A 5205-nucleotide genomic window follows, 5' to 3' on the forward strand; every position below is an offset into this window, starting at 1 on the left:
ATATAATTATTTATTTAATGATTTATTATTTTAATGATTAATTTTCTCCAAGTCTTTGGAAATATTTTGCCCCAAAAGCCTATCACAACTGTGTGTGTGTGTGTGTGTGTGTGTGTCTGTCCATGTTTTACTTTAAAATAATAAAAGAAAAACACAAGCTTGCAGCAGCCCACAGCCGGGCATTGATTTCCCATTGGTCGATGTCGAAGCAGGTTAAATCACAGCAGAGGAGAGCTTGGAGGTGAACTGTCCCTCCTTCTTCCTTTCCTTTCTTTCCTTCTCTCTTTCTGTCTGTGTCTCCCTGACTCTCTCTTTCTTTCCATCCCTCCCTCTTGTTTTCTGTCTCCCTCACTCTCTCTTTTATTGTGGTGGTTGCATTTTCATGGACATATACAGAATTCTGACCTCTATCATCATATAAGCACACAACTTAAGCCTATAGGAACACAGAGAAGGCTGAGGGCAAACATCCTTAACCAATCAACCAACCAACCAATCAGCAAGTCCAGCAGCATGCACCCTTGCAGTTGCCTCTGCAGAACGTAAGGCTCTTTATTTTTCAAAGTCCAGAGGTGGTGGAGAGCTGCAATGGCTTGTGGGAAAGCTGAACCGATCTCTTGGAGGTCATTTTTGTTCTCTGTCACTTTCTGTGATGTGACACCCTCCTCGCGGCCACTGCGCCTCAACGCTCATCACATGACAGTTCAGTCCACTTGCTCTCTCCCTCTCCCCCTTGTCAGCACAGAGAGAGAGAGAGAGAGAGAGGAGAGGGAGAGGAGAGGGAGAGGGAGAGAGAGAGGGAGAGAGAGAGGGAGAGAGAGAGGGAGAGAGAGAGGGAGAGAGAGAGAGAGAGAGAGGAGAGGGAGAGGGAGAGGGAGAGGGAGAGAGAGAGGGAGAGAGAGAGAGAGAGGGAGAGAGAGAGAGAGAGAGAGAGAGGGAGAGGGAGAGGGAGAGGAGAGAGAGAGAGAGAGGAGAGAGAGAAGGGAGAGAGAGAGAGAGGGAGAGAGAGAGAGAGAGAGGGAGAGAGGAGGGGCAGAGTGATGTAGATGTGAAGAGAGGGCAAAAAGAAAGTATTTTGTGTCTATTTGCATAGGTCCAAGCCTTCAGTTCAAACACACACACACACACACACACACACACACACACACAATATTGTACTTTTATCTGCTGAGCACAATGTCTACATTTATTCATCGCTGTGTACTTAAGATAAATCCTTGTGCCAGATGTGGCCCACACATATCCCATGTCAGGGTCAGACCGCAGACCGGGCGTCACAGACAGACAGACAGACAATGAAAGCACTCAGTACAGCACAGCCGGAAGGGTGAATAATAGCAAGAGGGAGATATAGTGGAAATATTGATAATAGATAGAATAGAATATATACTTTTTTGATCCCGTGAGGGAAATTCAGTTCTCTGCATTTAACCCAATTTAACCGAATTAGTGAACACACAGCACACAGTGAACACACAGTGAGGTGAATCACACAACCCAGAGCAGTGAGCTGCCTGCCCAACCAGCGGCGCTCGGGGAGCAGTGAGGGGTTAGGTGCCTTGCTCAAGGGCACTTCAGCCGTGGTGGACTGGTCGGGGATCGAACCGGCAACCCTCCGGTTACAAGCCCGATGCGCTAACCAGTACACCACGGCTGCCCGTAAGATAAACAAACAACAACAAGCACAGACAGACATACATACATACATACATACATATATATATATATATATATATATATATATATATATATAGATAGATAGATAGATAGATAGATAGATAGATAGATAGATAGATAGATAGATAGATAGATAGATAGATAGATAGATAGATAGATAGATAGATAGATAGATAGATAGATGTATGGATGGATGGATACTCACGAATAGCTGTCTTGCTGCTGCTGTGTCAGCTGTCAGAGTCAGGAGAGGAATGGCGTTAAGAGAGGCATAATTTCTGGTATAAAAATAGGAGTGATGATCAGTATATGTGTGCGTGCGTGAGAGAGTATATACAAGTGCATTGCCCTATTCACCGATAGGTTTTTTATGATAATGTGGTTGAGTGTATCGGGAAGCATGGAGGGAAGAAAGAGAGAGATAGAAGAAAAAACAATAAAAAGAGAGAGAAACACAGACTGAAAGCTCTGTGAAGGATTGCTGTAGGAATATTAGAGTGCCTGACAATCCTCGAATCAGCTACACCCAGACAGATCCATCTTTGCTGTGCGTGGACCTTGTCAATGTGTTATTTGACCCTCTCTCTCTCACACACACACCCCCTCCAAAAAACGTTCTCATTTCTCATGCCATGTCAACGCGGCCTCTGCTGCAGTTAACCTCCACCCCCACCCCTAAACCCTCAGTAATCAATAATCCTATCACCAAGAGAACAGGGACCTGACATTAAGTTATGTCTCAACAGCTTTTTCCTCAGTGCTGTAATAACTCGCAAGAGCTCAAAAATCTTGCATTGGTACGAATGCGTCGGCTCCATTTTTCTTTATTCATCGACTGTTTTTCACCAAGCTGTACAGAGGAAGAAAGGATCATTTGTGCAGAAGAATGTTCTGGAACGTTTTACTCCAGAACTCCGGATTCCACCCTGCAGATAACACGCGCGCCGCACAGTTGCAAGCGAGAACGACACGTCCTTCTACCTGAGCAAACAGCCGACGGAAAAGTCAAGCGGCCCGACAGGCCGATTTTTAGACAGGCGTTTACTTCGACGGGTCCACGAGGGGGGCCTTTTCCTGGCAGGAGTGTATCAAGGCCTCATCTGAGTGAAGGGGGAGAGTGCAGAGAGATCAGTCCTCTCTCATCAGACAGCCCTGGTGGATGGGCTGTCAACAGAAGCGCCCTGCTGAGAGGCTTCAAGACCTGGCATGCTTATTTATTCATCCATCTCGTATCGTCTCCCATCTACATAAATCATGTACTGTCTGCGTCTGTAACACAGACACCTCATAGGTGCACCTGCTTGTTGATGATGATGGATCCTGATAGTTCCCGCATACTACCATTATGGTGTAATTGTACTGCACGTGGATAACTAACTGGTGAGGAAGTGACAAGTGCCACAGCGATGATAGTGGGTTGAAGAAAACCAGACACTTAGAGAGGGTTGGCTGACGGTTTAAGTTATCCGGTGTTAACTATCTTGTGACTCACCAAGTGATGTATGTGAAGTGAGTGATGTATGTGTTATTGCTATGATATATTTGACAATACTATTTGTGTGATTAAACTTTTTGAGGCATTTCAAATAACTTTAGGGATGGGCTCAGGAGAGAGAGAGAGAGAGAGAGAGAGAGAGAGAGAGAGAGAGAGAGATTGGTTGAAAAGGTAGACTTTGATACAGCTCACCTCAAGCTCAAACTCCCCAGGTTAAAAGACCAATGTTCTACACAAACCTTCCACCATAAACAGAGCACCATAAAACGTGTCAACTGATGATCGCTGCCTCTGCGCATTTTGTGTTTGTTCGCCATATTTTGTGGAGATGTGACTCATTTCCTCTCGAAATGCGCAGCCCCAGTAATCAACAAATCAGCAGGAGTATTCATCACCGTGATGCAGCACATGATGATGACCTCCTCCACTCACACGCATAAAACACAACTTAGTCAGAGGTGAGAAACACTCACTGAGGCATTGGAGGCGGAGGGGGGTGGGGGGGGAGATGGAGACGGAGCACAGATAGATTTTGCTCATCCATCATGCCACTGATCTGAGGCCAGTGGCAGCTGGGTTGATATACTGTGAGGAATGTCTTCATTCATCTTCTAATGGTTGTAGGTGTCTGTCTGAAATTAATTGCACATTCCGGCATTTTGAGGAAGTGACACATTTAATTGCGCGATAGGTGTTTGATGTGGATGTTCTTTAGGGGAAAAAAATGCATTACTCTGCACACATGCACTGTTACATGATCTCCTGTTTAACTTTCCAGAGGCGTTTTGTCCGTCTTTACGCAGTCAGTCACTCTCCAAGTTTAACCTTTTCTCCATCCGTTCTCGCCGTCCTTTCTGGAACTTTCTTGCTCGGTCGTCGTCCCTTCCTCCCTCACTCCTCCGCTCTCTTCTCCCGCTCGTGTCGCTCGCGCCTTGAAGAACTTGATGTTTTGACAGGGATGGTCCCTGCAATGGTGGCGTCTTCCCTTCAGACCCTCTCTTGCTGTCTCAGCTCACCCGCCCAACTGTTATCTGCCCCATTTCAGGGCTTTTCCATGGCAACCGTCGCCAAGTGAGCCTGTCTCCGGCGGAAACGGGAGCCTGCCTCAGATTCGTGTCAGAGAGAAGCAGAGATGTGAGGAGGGAAAGTTCAGTTCCTGGCGCTCTCTTAATCTGCACGTCCATATGGCGGCGGCCTGGATTGGATGACTGCATTTCCTGCATTGATAGAGTTGCAACAGTGACAATTCTGGCTGATGACAAGATGGAGTCAACTTGTCGGAACTGAGTTGATTCCATAAAAGCCGGCCTCAGTCAGCTATTTGTATACGGGCAGTTTACTACACAGGCTATGGCTCTGATGTGTGTTAAAGAGCTCAGTGTGGTCAGAGTCTTTGAAGTGCTTTCAGTGTCTTTAGTGTCTGCTAAACCAGTCTATTAACCTCCCCTTTTATCCAACGCACAGCTCATGTGTGGGAATGTCCTTGAAATGAGTTTGGGCTTCACAAGTCTATAAAAACCAGTGTACCCTACGGTGTGTTTTCATAAAACCACACTACAGCTGGTCAGGGGACTTTAGAGTTTGTAAAGGACAGTTTATTGGTCGTGGTTTTTTAGTGAGTGAGCTCAAAAGGTGGCAAACCCCTCCAAATGTCTTGTATGTCTTTTTTTCCAATATACAGGCTACACTCGGACAAAAGGCAAAGGGACGACAGACTTTCATTCTGCAACAAAACAATCTCAAATGAGACTTCAAAGCAGCGCCACCATTGTAAATCATGGGCTCGTTAGACAGACCATCACAGCTATATATACACACTGGGATGCCAGAAATACTGAGAGCAAGCGGAGGGAGAGAGTCATCATTGCTGAACAGAAAAGGCATCTCCTGGTTGCCTGGGAGATGCGGCGTTGAAAGCGGCTGCCGTGGCGACCCGTCTCCGCTTCCCTGCATTGCTCAGCCTCCCCTGAGGGCATCATATGCGCCCGCGCCTACCCATCTGGTGCCGCCGCGCGCCACCGTCCGTGCTCTCT

The sequence above is a fragment of the Sardina pilchardus genome, chromosome 3, assembly GCF_963854185.1.
Source record: "Sardina pilchardus chromosome 3, fSarPil1.1, whole genome shotgun sequence".
NCBI classification, from domain to species: Eukaryota; Metazoa; Chordata; class Actinopteri; order Clupeiformes; family Clupeidae; genus Sardina; species Sardina pilchardus.